Source organism: Haemaphysalis longicornis, unplaced genomic scaffold (genome assembly GCF_048455015.1).
Source record: "Haemaphysalis longicornis isolate Haplotype H1 unplaced genomic scaffold, Haemaphysalis longicornis Haplotype H1 scaffold_6, whole genome shotgun sequence".
NCBI lineage: Eukaryota > Metazoa > Arthropoda > Arachnida > Ixodida > Ixodidae > Haemaphysalis > Haemaphysalis longicornis.
Genome location: NW_027526407.1, coordinates 146496070 through 146510670, shown reverse-complemented (window position 1 = coordinate 146510670; position 14601 = coordinate 146496070). Strand labels below are relative to the sequence as shown.

General features: G+C 47.4%; 1 long non-coding RNA gene across 1 annotated transcript; it reads right to left on the bottom strand.

Annotated features, from left to right (window-relative positions):
* Positions 1-10420: 10420 nt before the first annotated feature.
* LOC144141976 (uncharacterized) lies at positions 10421-11689 on the bottom strand. Its single transcript, XR_013316782.1, has 3 exons — positions 11628-11689; positions 11366-11445; positions 10421-10536 (listed from the first exon to the last, which is right to left on the bottom strand). It is a non-coding gene; the product is annotated as an uncharacterized LOC144141976 (long non-coding RNA).
* Between the last annotated feature and the right edge of the window lie 2912 nt (positions 11690-14601).

Here is a 14601-nt window from a genome sequence, read left to right as displayed (position 1 = left end):
AACATAATTTAGAATAGCTTGGTAACGTTTTTCTAGTCTGCAACTTAGAGGACATACCTAAGATTCTTCTCTTATCCCCTCACAGCCTCCTCTTTCCTTCTGGAACAGGATGGCGATTCGCATGGTATCTTAACTATAGCTGCAGTCTGTGTATGCATTTATTCTGAGGGCCTGTTAAACATGGTAAATGCATTCCTGGTTGTACTAGTGTCACTAGCTAGTAGCACTATATAAAGTTTGCGACACCACTTGCGGCTAAATTTCGATTAATTGAATTCAAAGGACTTGAACATGTTTCATTTGTCAATAGTTTCCTTTACAAAGAAAATGCAACTCAGTCATCAAGTGCCAAAATGGATGCTTTCAGGAAATAAAACTCACCAGTAAACCCTACCTGATGACAAAACCCCCATATAAGTGCTGGTTTTTGTACGCACTGAATTCAGTGAACTTTAGTGAGCGGCTATCATTTAGCGGCTAAGAAAAATTCAGTATAGCAGCCACCTCTTTTTCTGATAATGGACGTTACTAGTGTCACTAAATAAATTTAGTGACACTAGACGTTACTAGCTAGGTGATGCAGAAAGATGCTTGAACTCTCATTTGGCTCGAAAAGTTTTTAACACTTCAGCCCGTTCAGCACTAACGCCCAGGTCATTTTTAGCTCCAGTTAATGGAGTGCAGAAACGGTTCTCATTTTCTGGGAGTATTCTTTCATTGCTGAAAATCAAAATACTATCAGAAGGATATCAACGATGAGCATATGAAAGCAGAGCGGGCAAAAAAGAACAACTGAATGTAAAATCAATATTTATTGAAGACAACGGCCTCAAAAAAAGAACACAACCAATCACAGTTCAAAAAAATCTGGAAAAATTCATTATGAACTCTAGCAAGCCTTTCGGAGGACGATGAGGACGATTCCGAGGACGACTTACGACTTATGCCAAACGGCATACTATCGCAATAAAAAGAAGAATGCCTCGAGATCACAAAAACTATCATAGCAGCCGAAAAAACCACACTTTCCCCTGAAAGAAAGCAAAGTGATTGCCATGTAAACAGGAAAACTCTGCTGTTTATTGCATAACTGAACACAAAACTGGTACAAAAAGTAGAAAGCAAAGACCCCATGACTTGCACACACACACAACGCATTTATCCAACAAATATTCTGTACACAGCACACATTTGGGCGCACATAATAAATATATAGGTTCCAACATCCAAAATGCAACACACCCTGAATACACAGGGGAACCGAACGAGTTACTAGACCGCCCTATAACGCTGGCTGAAGTCAAACAAGGACTTGCCGCTCTCACCCGCAACACAGCTCCGGGCATAGATCAGGTTACAAACCAACTCCTAAGAAATCTGGACGACTCTGTTCAAGCTCTAACGAAATTTTACAACAAACACTGGGAATCCGGCACCCTACCAGAAGATTGGAAACACGCCCACATAGTACTCATCCCGAAGCCCAATAAACCTACGACCCTAGACAACTTGAGACCGATATCGCTCACGTCGTGCCTAGGGAAACTCCTCGAGCACATAATTCTGAACCGTCTACAGCCATACTTGGAAGATCGCGAACTTCTTCCTGAAACAATGTTTGGTTTCCGACCGAAACTATCAACCCAAGATATTCTGCTACAACTAAAGGAGGACATCATCCAGCAGGCCTTTCCACACGGCGTCAGGGCAATTTTGGCGTTAAATCTGAAAGGAGCCCTTGACAATGTAGCCCATCATACTATCCTCGAAAATCTAATGGAAACAAACTGTGGCGTACGAACGTACAACTTCATCCGATCCTTTCTGGCGAACCGAACGGCCACAATAGGAATCGGAAATCTCCGCACAGACACCATAAGAACCCCGAACAAAGGCATGCCACAAGGCACTGTACTCTCTCCAAGCCATGATGAAGCTCCCATCGAAACTGCACGAGATTGAAGGCATCCATCATGCTATTTATGCCGATGATATAACGATTTGGACCAACACGGGATCGGATGGCGAGATAGAAGAAAAATTCCAAAGAGCCGTACACACAGTGCAGCAATACGCACAAGCGAGTGGGCTCCAATGCGCGCCAGAGAAATCGGAATTCTAGTTAAACGCCGGCGACGAGGGTTCGCATATGAGCAACCCCAGATCCCACAGAGTTTGGACGGGCAAGAGATTCCCATTGTCGATCGAGCACGCATCCTTGGCTTGTATATACAGCAAAATGGGGAGAGCGGATATACAGTTCAACGAATCACACAATCAGCAACCCAAATATTGCGAATGATTGGCCGAATTACCAACAGACATCACGGACTCAAGGAATCAGATGTGACGAGACTTATTCAAGCCCTAATTATCAGCCGGATCGTGTACGCAGCTCCGTATCTCCAGCTCAAGAATTACGAAAAGGAAAAGCTTGATACCATCCTCCACAAGGCTTACAAACAAACAAGTCTACCACCCAGCGCAGCAACTGGCAAGCTCCTCTCCTTAGGCGTCTACAACACGGTGGAGGAGCATATCGAAGCACACCTTGTAAGCCAGCGGGAACGTCTCACGCTCACTCCTACCGGAAGACATATACTCCGTCGTCTGGGATATTCAACCAACGCTGGAGGGCACACCGCGAAGACGGAGACTTTACGCCTCGAGCTCAGAGAGAAACTGAACGTGGCACCAATACCTCGGAACATGCACCCCGAGCATCATACAGGGAGAATATCGGCAAGATCCAAATATATTCAGTGCAGATTCGGCAGTCACCCAGATTCGAGGTTCACGGACGCAGCCAAATATCCGCATCGGTCAGCGATGGTAATTTCCGTCATCGACCCAGACCTGCAGGAGATAGCTTCGGCCTCCGTCAACACAAGCAGCCCAACAGAGGCAGAAGAGGCAGCTATAGCCATGGCCATAGTATCAAGCGCGTCAAACCAAAAACACGTACGCGTCATCACCGACTCTCAGGCCGCCTGCCGGAGCTTTGCAGGGGGCAGGGTCTCTTCTATAGCGCACCGCATTCTCGCCAGCAAGGCGCCAGAACACCTCCCAAGTGTTACAATATTGTGGACTCCTGGACACGACTCTCTTTGTGGCAATCAGCGAGCTAACGCTGTCGCCCGAGCCCATGCTTCCCGGGCGCCACTGGAGAATTATTACCCGAGCCCATAATGCTGCAATACAACACAATTCTACAGCACCAGCGACTCACCCGACAAGCCTTTCCTCCTCCGCACAAATCCTTAACAAGAGAAGAAGCGACATTCTGGCGTCAACTGCAAACAAACACCTTCCCGCACCTAGGAAGGCTCCACGCCATGTATCCTACAATTCACCCTTCGAACAAATGCCCTTTTTGCACAACTCAGTATGCCTCCCTTAACCACGTTACGTGGGCCTGCCCCGACATTCCAAACATTCCCCGAATACCCAACCCAACTCTTGAGCAGTGGAAAGATGCGTTGCTCAGCTCGGACCCGGAAGATCAGCGACGGCTGTTACGACGGGCCACGAGTGCAGCCAGAGCTACAGGGGCCCTGTAATAGGGGCACCTCCCCTCCTCAAGCAAACGACACCCTTACCTAACCAGCGTAAAATAAAGTTATTCCTCCTCCTTCTCCTCTACCAAGTGAAAGGCAACCAAGTGAAAGGCAGAATGCCCACCTGTGGCCATCAATCTAGCGAACAATGCAGACAACCAAGGAGTTGTCTCTTTTTTTTTACCTTGTGTCGAACACTGTCCAGTCAATCTTCACAGTGTGTTTGTGCGCGTCACATGCGCGCAAGCGACATTGCAATGGCTTCTCCCACACCAGCCAAAATGACGAAGTACGAATGAGGACTTGGCAGCGAAGGTAAAAGTATTGAAGGCGCTGAAAGTATGAGAATCGCGAAAAGAAGTGATGGAAAAGTTCAACATTGAGAGGAGCCTCTGAGCCCTAACGTCAAGAACCAAGACCAGATTATGCAAACAATAACAGTGACTTGTATGGCAGTGTGACGAAAAGGCTTCAAACCCTGTGCTGTGTGAGAGCTTTGTTTGCTTATCAACTTAACAAGCAATCACTCACTCATGCCATCGCACTAATCCTTTTCATCACACAGATGGTCGCTCCTGAGCCCATGCCCTCTGTTTGCACGTCATGTTTGTTGCTCACCACCACACATCTGGTCCACACACATGGTTATTCCCAAGCCCATACTACTTGTTTGCACTCTTTTTCGTCGCGCTTGTCACTCCCCACCACACACCTTGTCCACGCGTGGTCACTCTCAAGCCCATACGCCACTCAATGCACTGGTCTTCGTCGCAGTTGTCACTCTCCTCATCACACATCGCCACTCTCGAGCTGTCTTCTTGCGGCACTTGTCTTTGCTGCACTTCTCACTCTCCCCATCACATGAACCCTGTCACACTCCCGGGCACACTGCTCGTTGCATTCCTCTTCCTTCAACTCATGGCACTGAGCCGGGGGAGCTCAGACATTGTGCAGCTGAGCACGACACAGCAGGTTCAATACTCCGGCCACAGCAGCTGTCTTTCCGAAGGAGGTGACAAACATAAGCTCCTAAGTGTATGAGATCCCAATGCACACTGAAGATCGTGAGGTTTCCTAAATTCTTCCTGAACTGACTTGCCGCGGTGGCTGAGTGGCTAAGGCGTTGCGTTGCTGATCCCAAGGATTTGGGTTTGATTTCTGGCTGCGGCGAAAAGCGAAAACATCCGTGTGTTCGAGATTTTGGCACACGTTGAAGTTTACCCCAGGTGGTCAAAATTATTCCGGAGCCCTCCACTACGGCGCCATAGCCCGGGTGCAGCTTCGATGCGTAAAATCACACAATCAATCAATCAATCATCCTAAACTGTACATCGGTGCCTTAAGTTTGCCTTTTGCTCTCCAAACTGCTGCCAGTTAACACACTAACGAATCTGAGAGACAGCTGCCCTCATTCCAACACTTTTGGATCCACATTTTGCCTTTGCAGTCTTAGCCTTGCTGCTGAGCTTTCGTAGTGTGATCCGCAACCGAAGAATCAGGAAAGCCTGTGTTAGGCGCTTCTGCAACTCATGGCAATGCGGAAAGCTGTTCGCAAGTTGGCACTTGTCCAAGGCAGCATTTGTGAGTGAGGCGAGAGAAACTGTCAGAGCGTCATGTTCGTGTGCACGGAAAACACTATCCGCATGCTGCAGCAAGCTCACGACAAGACCTGATGGACGTGTGAGAGGGTTTGGTTGTGACAGTGAGCGGTAAGACTTCAGCTTCAAAAGCTGGCCATTCTGCTCCACGGGCTCTGCCTGGAGACACTCTCTGCATGTGTCACAAAGCTTGAATTTCTTGCTGACACTATGCGTTATGTACCCCGCCACATAGACAAGAGACTCCATTTGTACGTCATCAAGTGGGGGAGCATCATCGTCAAGAAGGCTGTCAGTTAGGAGCTCAACTTCTGCTGCCTCCACACTGTTCTTCTGAGCTGCCTTCTTCATCTCGACAAACTCGAGGAGGTCCACAGAATCATCTATGTCGTAGCTGCCCTTGCGACTCGGTTTAAAAAACTGGCTCAACATTATGAGGCCGAGCATCAGCTTAAACTCGAGTGCCCTCGGCACTGGGTGCCTCGACCGAATGCAGGAGAACAGATTTTCCAAGGCATCCTGCGTCAGCCTGCACAGCAGCACGAACTTGAACTTGTACACACTCAGAAGCTGGTGCTGAATTTGGAGAGCACTTGTGCTAATGAGCACACCTGCTTGTACGGGCTTAAACTGGTCCCTTTGGTTGCTCTTTTTTATGGAGACATGAGCAAAAATCTCCATAAACTCCTTAAGGAACTCCACTGCCTCATCATGAGCGTCTGGCTTAAACATGCTCATAGCGGTGCCGATGTTCCGCGACGTCATCAGGGTGAACCACCGGTACACCCGCTCAACAAACCACGCTGTGGTTAGGGCCTCCTCCTCCATCCGCCCAAGACTCACTAACACGCGTATAGCAGCGCCAACACTATGGTTGAGGACAGCCACCGCAGATGCCACGTTCATTTTGGCAAAATGGTCCTGGTCCAGGTAGGCCGGCTTGAGGTGGGGGGCCAACTTGAGGTCGCGTTCGGCATCAATATCCGCCAGCTTCTTGATGTGCTTGACTGACACCTGCGAGCTGCACAGAACATATTTGAAAATGGTCTAGCTTAAACTGCACTAAAATCCCCTAGCTCAAACACTAACACACTATCCCTACGTTGATAGTCATTCTAGCGATCGTTGCTGTGCTCATTCTTGCAAGCAGGTAACGCCATCCATTGACCTCTCGCCGCATCTTGTGCTCGGGCAGGTTCGTTTGCTGCCGTCGACGAGCCTCCGCGACCGATCGGCACTCCGCATCGCGATACAAATTCGATCACCTCTTTCGACTTGGATGACAATCCGCAGCACAATTTTTCACGACACTATCATCCTCTCTTGCATGTTTACCTTGCTTTTCGCGCCGGCCTTGATTGTGGACGGCAGCGAAGGGCGGTCGCTGCCGCGGCATGTGTGGTGCTAGCTGTTTCGTGCCCCGTACAGGCATGCACGACCGGCAAGTGTGCGGAGCGCTTCCGCGTGCAGAAAACGCTTCATGCTTTCAGCTTGCTTGATTTCTTCTTAAAATCTAGCTCTTCAGCTAAGCTGTCGTCACAGCCAACAACGTTGATCGGGAAAACAAAAGCCTAGAGCGCTGTGGTCCCACAAATTTTCTAATTCCCTTATAATAATGGATCAGGAACTTGGGGTACCTCCGTATTTGCTTGAGCCCGTCGCTTCGCGTACAAAGCACAGAGCACCCGACGACACGGCCTGCCCCGCGACTACTCGTGAAGGCAATGTAGTAGCCACGGGCGCTCGGGTAGGAAATCTCCATGGTATCTAGGAGCCGCTTTAGGGAATCACGCAGTAGCATTACGGTTAAAAATCGACGCGGAAGTAACTCTAGACGATGATGATTAATAAAGTGCAGGTTACACGCCTGCTTAATTTGGAACTTCGCCCAGAAAACTGGGACACAGAGAAGCGGCGGCGCACGTGGCTGGCCGTCTTCCGAATATGATGCTACTTCCGGTCGCTGCCGCTGTTTCTCGCTCTTCCGGCGATGCGGCAGGGAGCGGTGGGTCAACTTTAACGACGAATACCGCTGTTCCCAAGCTAAAAATGACGAAAAAAACTTTACAGGCATAAACTGACCAACGTAATAGTAAAAAGTAGAGCTTTGCCCGGTTTTAAAAGCACTTCAGAAGCCCTTTAAGGGGGCACATGGGTTTTTGGGACCAAAAAATTGCCCAGAAAAGCATTTTTTAGGTATCACTTTTCTCTTGATTTGCTAAGTCTTTCCTTCAAAAATTCCGCACTTGAAACAGTACCAGGTACTTTCAAAAGCCATAGAGGCCCCTTATAAGAAAGAAATAATTATTTTGCCATAATTCCCCACGAGTGGTACTGCAGTGATATGAAATTGTCGAGGTTCATGCCAGCGTGCACAGTGCAGCTAAGAAGATCAAAACGTTCTTGGGACCAGTGTGCTTCCTTAAGGGACACTGAAGTGAATTTGTCAAGCTCCCGGTTTTGCTTGCACTGCGTAGACTGGCTCAAATTACCACACTTTTGATCGTTTATCCGGTTGATAAGTCGGTAATTATTTTATAAAGCGGGAAAGAAGAAAAACTATCATGCGCGGTCTGTGGCAGCTACACCAACTAAAGGCTGTGAGGTCGGGAGGAGGTGCCACCGTGATTGGACGATGTCCAAGGTTAGCATTCAAACAAGTTTCAGTTTCGGTTCGGTAAAACAACATGCTTGACATCCGACAGCAGCGTTGCATGGGCATTCTCGATATCTCAGTAATCGTTGTACCGCGCTTCTGCCATGTTGTCGGCTGTAATATGCCTAAGATAAGCCTCTCAGGATGGCTTGGCATCGTAGCAATCACTAGCCGAGGCCTACGCAGTGGATGAACGCCCTCCGCGTCCCCGCAGACGCTCAAAGCCATGCACTTTTCCCCATATTTGGAGCTTGCCTCACTCATGCCTGCATCGTAAAAAGCGTGTTCGCACCAGGCCAAAATGTATAAAATTCATGCCTGCACCCACCTCATTAGTCGGAAGGTTATACTTCTCCTTAATGGCATCAGGCAGAATGAAGGACTGGCCCTTGACAAGGTAATTCCTGATGTTCTTAAGCACGTGGGGTGCGTCGGCTAGGAAGTGCAGCTGCCGACCAGTATTGGCCGCACACGGATGCTTGCATGACACCACAGGCCTGGTAGAACGAGTGGCAGAAATCCCGCATCTGTTCCACAACGCCTTGTTGCAGGGCCCCATGTCGGAAATCACGGCATCAACAAGACACCCAGCCGCTTCGCACTTTTCGATAATCGAAAAGAGGAAATCCTTTAAAAAGGTCCCATCAATGGAGTCTCCTGCAAAGGGGGGTAGGGGGGGGGAGAGAGAGAGAAAGAGACAATGCAGCACTGCAGATACATATATCTTTACAGTCACAGTTTTTCATGCAAGAAAGGCACTGGCAAAAAAGCAACAGCCCAGCACAATGGGACCTCACACACTGTTGCACCTGAGCATAATGGTAATAGTGGTTTTGCATGCTGAAAGTCCCAGCATGGTTTCTGCAACTACTATTTGATACAGGTCTAATTAAAATAAGTGAATTTTCTTTTGCCTGGTGAGGAGCGTAAAAATTTCTAGAATTTTTATAAAATACTGGAACTTTTGGGCAACTTCGTCTTATGTTTCGTAGACTTGGCTCAGGAAAGCCTAATGACATCAGGACAGCCACAAATACCAGCATGAGGCTACATTACTTTGGCTCGCACTGTGCACATACAAGAAAAACTATGATCAGGCTTTCCTGACAGATGGTAGCCAACAACTTGCTTCCACCGAGATGGAAGCATTGTGTTCGGGCCGCATTGTGTCAAGTTTAGCCTTCAGAGGAGGCAGCAGTTCCTCGAGGATACCTTAAAAATAAAAAGAAGCATGTTCCTACACTGCCACCTTACAAATCCGCAGTGGTGACACGAGCCAGTGAAACCTGCTTACGCACCTGGTTCGAACTTCACGTCTTCAATACGCCTCTGCAGCGTGCGCTCTGAAGGCAAGGGAAGGACAGCTTCCTTCAAAAAACTGTAGCCCCTGTTGCCACATGCCAAACGGATCTGCAGGGATTTCTGGACGGTTTCATTTGTCCACCTGTTGCCACGTGCGTCAGATTTGGCAGCATTGTGTACCTGGTCGGGGGCCAGGTGTGGAAGCTTGTTGCCTGAAAAACAAGAACAAGTGAACAAAGTGTCCCATACACTTAGTTTTATTTTTATTGATGACAAACTACTGAATTATGTATGCGTGCCAGCAGTGCAAGCTAGGACATCTTAAACCAAACAGTGCCAAGATTACAAACTACAGTAGACTCTCGATATACGGAACTTCAAGGGACCGGAAAAATTAGTTCCGTTTAACAGGAGTTCCGTTTACTGAGAGAGATGTTCTAAGGTGCAAATTTATGTGCGTACACACTTCTAAGGGCATTTCATGGAACTCTTACCACTAGAAAGTGACTGTAGCTGATAGTTTTCAGAAAGCAAGAAAACTACAAGAGGCGTACGCACAGCATTCACAAAGTTGATTTGGCAACAATGAGTCGCTGTGCACTACAAAATGCGTCAATTATTTTTGTTTGAGTCCTTGCAACTGCATCTTCACAGAGGCTAGAGGCCTCAACTTCACGAGTGCTTACGAGCCACCGAATTTAGAGTCTATAATCGAGACCGAACAACTGGAACAAGAACTGCGATGTTGCATTTGTTGCGCTAACACGGCTAACCACTTACGAGACGAGGCTTACGAGGCCAACAAGGCTAAAAAAGCATGGAGGGAAAAAAAACAAGAACGAAACAGCCGGAACCGTAAAATGCTGATTCTCATGCCAGTGGATTTCACAAGAAGTTCCATTTCTGGTTCCGTTTACACGGTGATGCGGAAATTTTAGTTCCGATTACCGAGAATATTTTTACATTATCTGAATACAAAACCAACCAAATTCCAGGCGACTGTTCCGTTTAAGTGGCAACTCCGTTTAAGCGATTTCCTTTTATCGAGATTCTACTGTACTCAAAAATACGTCTACAGCATTACAGCCAAAGTACCGCCAAATATGATAAGTCCAGACACTGCAAGTTTTTCGGCACCAAATTATTGTTTTCATTGCTACCATAATTAAATTTGCTGCTACAAATCGAGTCATGCCCCTGCACACTCTGTTTACAGCTTACCTGGTTGTACCAGCAGCATGCTAGCACAGTCACTGAGTCATAAGGACAACATGCAGATGCAGTTTAAAATCGGATGCTCACCAACAATCGCTTCTAACTGTGTTTCAAGCTTACGAATGTGTTTTTGCTGCAAATCCAGTTTGCGCCTGAGGTGCTCCACGGTATCTTCGTGAGAAGATTGACGTCCACTGCACGGGTCTTCCTGAAATGTTAGCATGCAGGCTCTAATAAATGCACACTGAATTGCTGCAGAGCTTTTAAAGCGAAAGCTTTCGTAGCGCGACCGATGGAGGCCTGTGGAAAAACCAATGCAATTCCCCATACACCGGTCGATTGACCAAAAAGCTATGATCAATGAACACACGGCATGGGCGTGAAACTGGGCTTCCACTGGGTCAAAATGGTTACTTGAAAACCGTGAAAAAGTGATGGTTCCAGATCAGACAATACACGCATTGATCACAAAGGAGGAGTACAACAGCATACCTCTATTTCATAAACCACGTTATCGGTATGCATTCAGATCCTTCTTAGATGCGGTTACTTATTGCACAAAAATTTTTCCATGGGTTCATTCTGTGTTCACGATGTGGGTCTTTGAAGGTTTCACGGTCCATTGGGCGTGCTTTTAGCTTTCGCGCTTGTCTCAACTTTAGGAAACGATGGTAATTTTATTTTAAATTTTAGCATGCTTGGAACTTCAATAACTGCGAATAACAAGAAATGCGTCAGGAGGGAAAAGTTTTATATCCCTGTTTCAACTTTAATTGAAAGTGGGATGTAAATATTGGCCACGATACTGAAATGTATCATCCCAACACCGTGGCAGTGCGCACCTGCTGAAGTGATAGACTGCGTCAACAAAGTGCAGCCCTTCTCCTACCAGTTAAAATGCGAGTAGCGTTTGCATAGCAACTCCAGGTCCTGTTGTACTATATATATATTATTAGGTATTGAGAGTGCATGCTTTGCAGCTGCCTTATGAAGTCATCTGCTTTTAGGCAGCTAAATTAGATTACTTGTTTTATTACCGTTTGGGTGCCTTGGTTCAGCTTCAAGGTAGCATGTTGGTTGTCGTCACGTCCGGCACAGTTGCACCTCACTCCACTCACTGAAAGTGTAGAGTGCAAGTTAGACGCTTCTGTGCACATAAACATAACTTTTACGCAGGGATTTATCCATGCAACACAGCGCCGATGGCACTCAGCTTGACACCATCGACATTTATTGCCATTTTTCGTACTCAATCATTCTGGTATTAAGCCATGGCCCTTGCATGCTATGGTGCCTTACCTTGCTCATCAGGAATGGTCCATGCATCCTGATACCCTGTCTGCGGGGCAAGTTCACCTGTCAAAGGTTTGCTGTTAGAATTCGATTTCTGACAAGCAGAAAATCAATGGTTTATAAGTCGTGAATACTTACTAGTCGAGCTTTCAACCTCTACTTCCATTGCCGGCAGTGACACAGCCCTTTCGTCGGAACTAAAGCACGGGGATGAGGTCTTCGGGTACTGCACTTCAGTGATGCATAGGGTCTCTGAAATGCAGAAAAAGAAGATCATAAAAGTAAACTCAGAATATTCATTTTCATGCTTTTTTAAACACTTCACGTCGGAACTATTAATGGCCGGGCCTATTAATTCAAGCCAGTGCCACGGGCTGGGCCCGTGGCACTGAGCCCGGGCCCGCCGATAATCGACTTCGGGTGGCCCGGCCCGGCCCGGGCCCGTGCAGTGCTTTAGTCAGCATTGTTCTGCTCGCATTCATCGACGCGCAGCGAGGTGCCACAAACTCTGAACTCCGAGCCGGCCTGTGTCCCTCGGAGGGTGAAACATGCGTTTTGTGTTTGTTCTTGTCTGTGCGCGCTTCTCCTTCCCTCTCCGAGCCGAAGACAGCCGGAAAAGGAATTCGGCCCGTTTCCCCGCTGTCCTGCAAACCCGGAGAGGTGTTGAGTTACGTTTCGCAGAACCGTGCCGCGCCTGGGTCCAGAGACGCCACGACCAACTGTGTGCTGTTACCAGCCCTCGAGACAGCACCACGTTTTTTACGGAGCTAACCAGAGGAAGGAACCTTTCTTTTCTCGGCTTTTTTCGACCTTTTCCTGTTTTTCATGTATCCTTAATTAAAGTTTGCCTTTAAGCCTTCCACTGTTTACCCGTCATCTTTATGGATAGCGGACGCATCGACCCCGTCGAACAGCGTACCACGAGGCCAGAATAATTGTTGTCGCTTCATAATTTCAAAATGCACTGTTTATGCTTCCTACAACTGCAGACCTGAAGTAAGCCGCACAACAAAAGCAAGTTTATTTTCTTTTCTTTTAAAGCAAAGGCTTGGGCAGTGCTTGAAGATGGTCTGACTTCATGCGAAAAATTAGCAAAGAAGTTACCGATGATGGGGCTAATTAGTAATGAATCAGTGGCACCTGTTTCATTTCAGGTTGGGACGATGCAGCATTGAAGCTTTTACCTCAGACCTCTTCACATGCTTGAACTAGTGTCACTAAATAAGGTTTAGTGACACTAGCTTGAACCTTTAACAGAGTGCTTGAAATTTTCACTAATTACGCTAGCTGGCATACTTTACGGACAAGACGAGCACGGCTAGGTGCCCAGCCTTAACCTGGACTACTTTGGTTGTTTTGAGGTGAACACACGTACATGGAACGCCACGTGCAAGGTACACCTTCAACTGATGTCTAATGATCAAACGTGTACCGTGATAACATACTAAAGCTTGACATTCGGATAGTTAGGCACCACAATTTGAATATTTCTAAAACAGCGCAGAGACGAAGGTGTATGGAGTGACAAACTAGGGCGCTATGATTTGTCAATTGTTTCTGGGCTGTTTTTGAAGCAGTCAAAGCGTGTATTGTGCTCTTGTTCTGCATATAATTTCTGCTTCGTCTACATAAAAAACTGAAACAATTAAAATCTTCGGTTGAATTTTTGTCGTTACCACGCCTAATTTCATCCTGTACATACCTCGTGACTGCTTCCACCCATACTGCTTGCCAAATCGCTTAGCTTCATTGGGGCTCAGGTGAAGGACGGTCATGCATTCAACGCCTGAGAACACTGTCGCCAGAGCACATCACCATCTCTTATACTCCTGAAGAAGCGCACAGCAGGCCTAGGTGGCATGTAAAACCAGCGCCTTATCTCACACGCCAGAGCCACATAAAATATCGTCGCAGCCTTGGGTGGAGACGTTTTCCTAACTCAAGCCGCAGCGGTTTGAAGCAACGCAAGACATAAGAAAATCCCCGCACAGCGATGATGCTGAGATAGCAAGAAGCAAGCCGCGTTATCCATGGTGCTGTACGCACCTTCCCAACCGTACAAATGGAGTTGGCGCCATTGCGCAGGTAGTGCCGCCGTGTGCACCCTCCAGAAAAAAAATTGTGGGCAATTCATACTTCCTGTTCACTGGACAGAAATTACACATATGAACAGAGTACAGCCTGCGAGACAATGCCATGTCTCCTGCTCCATTCCTCCATTCCACACATACCTACATCTTATGAAGCTATGTTCACTTCCACACACACATATGCTTACCTGTCTCAATTGGCTGAGCTTCGCCATCCAATGGAGGAGGCCATACTCCATGTGCTTCAGCTGGGAATGGGCTAACGGCAACAGAGGCAGCAGAGACAGCAGGTGCATCGGCGGCATCCAGTGTGTCTGAGGTGCCAAAAAAATAAAAACCACCATACATGTCATCGAGATAACGCATGGTACAATGCTCAGCAGTGCATCAGCTAAGTGACATACCGTGGGCTTGTTCACTGCCTGGCCTCCTCGGAACCTTCCCCTTAGCCCGTTTCTGCTGGCTGTTGGAGGCTTCGAGCGTTGGCACAGCATTCCACTTGAGGAGCTTTCGGCCATCAGCCCTGCCCGCTTCAAATTGGCTGTCTTCGAAGTGGTCCTAACAAACAATTCAATACAATAAGCAAACAAGAAAAGTCAAATGCAGAACATTGTGCGAATGCTTTCTCGCTTGAATGTCTCTCTGTCAACTTCGCATGAAATTGAAACTGCTAAATTACGCCCCACAATACGTCTAACAGCCTTATTCGGCAGCATCATGTCGTAAATTCCGAGTTTACAAGCCACAGAACAGATCGCAAGCAGTATACCTGCAATTAGTGATCAAGGCATTTTAGAACATGCAAGAATGCTAACGCTCAGTGGCATTATAAATGTAGGCTGCGAAAATGTCTTGAAAATTTTAGTGTACGCGTAACTTAGTGCACACAG